The sequence below is a fragment of the Branchiostoma belcheri genome, unplaced genomic scaffold (genome assembly GCF_001625305.1).
Source record: "Branchiostoma belcheri isolate BF01 breed outbred unplaced genomic scaffold, Haploidv18h27 scaffold16, whole genome shotgun sequence".
Classification (NCBI taxonomy): Eukaryota; Metazoa; Chordata; class Leptocardii; order Amphioxiformes; family Branchiostomatidae; genus Branchiostoma; species Branchiostoma belcheri.
Genome location: NW_017803046.1, coordinates 2,156,727 through 2,158,532, shown reverse-complemented (window position 1 = coordinate 2,158,532; position 1,806 = coordinate 2,156,727). Strand labels below are relative to the sequence as shown.

Genomic DNA, 1,806 nt, shown 5'->3' with positions numbered 1-1,806 from the left:
CCCCTCGCGACCATCCCGCCCTCCTTGCCGCAGCAGCAACAGCAGCTGGCCCTGTTCCAGCCGCAGCAGACCCTCCTGCAGCAGCAGCCACGCCCTCTGACCTCAGTACAACTGATGACCCCTAACCCTACCATGCCTGCAGGCTTAGTCAGGCCTCCTGCAAACGTCGGTGCCAACCAGCAGTCAGTGCTGAGCCAGGGGCAGGCGGTCAACCCACAGAACAGGCAGGTGTTCTTGGTGAGTGGACTGCAGCAGAACCTGGGAGGTTTTGCCCTCTTTGTTCCATACACATCAGGTGCACAGCCAGCCCCACAAACAGCAGGTGGGAGTGTGGTCACATCAGTAGTCCAGAGGCCTCACCCAACACAGGCCAGCACCGTGCCACAGAGCACAGTGGGTAGTCCAAACTTCCCCTCGCCACAAGCACTCACTGCTCAGGCCACTTCCAGGCCACCTGATATAGAACACAAGTTTGACCTGTCCAACCACGTGACTCAGACATGGAGGGGAGACTTCCTGTGCAAGTACTGCAGCTACACTACCCAGCACTGTAACATCATATCCAGGCATGTCAGAAGGCATCTACGTGTGTCTGGTAAAGATGAAGAGAACACCCAAGGAACCCAGGATTCTACAGGAAGCAGTCAACAGTAAACAACCAGTACTCCATCCAGCGATGGGCATCTGTTGGCTTCACCTCCATATGCCACCTCCACCACTCCTCCCACTCCCTCCCAGCCACCCTTTAATGTGTCCCAGCACATCACTGAGGACTGGAGAAGTGGCGTGTTCAGCTGCAACTATTGCCCGTTCTCCACCACAGCCAAGAACATCCTGTCCAGGCATGTGAAGAAACACTTGCCACAGGGAGCGGCAGGTAGCAGGGGAACTCCTGATAGCGTCGGCACCCCTGTAGGGCCACAGGAGGCGGAGGGGCAGGCAGGGGCAGCCGAGGCAGAGAGCAGTGGAGCAGGGAGTACAGAGACCTTTGACTTGTCCAAGCACGCCACCCAGACATGGAGAGGTGACTTCACCTGTAACCACTGTGGCTACGTGGCACAGTTTAAACAGATCATGTCCAGACATGTCAAGCAGCATCTACATCCTGGCAAGTCTCCTAAACGTGCTGTGGCTGCTAAGGCTTAACCTTGACAGACCACATCCAAGTGTTGAACATCGGACAGCAGTGTGTGTACCTGTGCAAGTACTGTGACTACCAAGCTGCTTTTAAGAGTCATGTTTCACGGCACGTGAAGAAGCATCTAGCACTGGGGGTGTCAGAGACTGCAGCACAGCCGAGTGTGTCTGTCAGCCCGGCAGCCAGCGCGGCGCAGAGTCAACAGGAAGTGCCTGTCGTACCGGAGACCACCAGCAGCAGTGGTGGCAGCCGTGGAGCTTCTCCTGGTAACCCTGGCTGTGCCGCCAGCCCCCCTCCCGACGGTAACATGACCGGGGTGGATGTGGAGGGACGATGGTGGACCACCAAGTTCAGGTGCAAACACTGCAGCTTCTCCACCAGGTACAAGCATCAGATCGAGGAACACATGCAGACCCACTCTCCTGCTAAGACAGAGCAGGGGCAGCAAGTCTCTCCGGGCACGACAGAGGACAAGATAACAACTCCTCCACCTCCGTGTCCCAACCTCAGTCCACCTGTACAAACTGTCCCAAGCTCTCCATCAAGTGGTGGTGTTGTTAGCTCTTCAGCAAACGCAGTGGTTAGCTCTGCTTCAAGCACTGTAACCAGCCCCCCACCCTCGTCAGTAATGGTCAGCCCCCCACCCCGACAGTAGTGGTCACGCCCCC

At 57.1% G+C, this 1,806-nt stretch overlaps 1 pseudogene across 1 annotated transcript in view; it reads left to right on the top strand.

The window, feature by feature from the left end:
• The window catches only part of LOC109465901, a 15,587-nt pseudogene that overhangs the window by 7,387 nt on the left and 6,394 nt on the right, over nt 1–1,806 (top strand). The window contains exon 4 of the transcript XR_002139993.1: nt 23–1,759. The product of XR_002139993.1 is annotated as an uncharacterized LOC109465901 (transcript). The remainder of the gene's footprint in view (nt 1–22; nt 1,760–1,806) is intronic.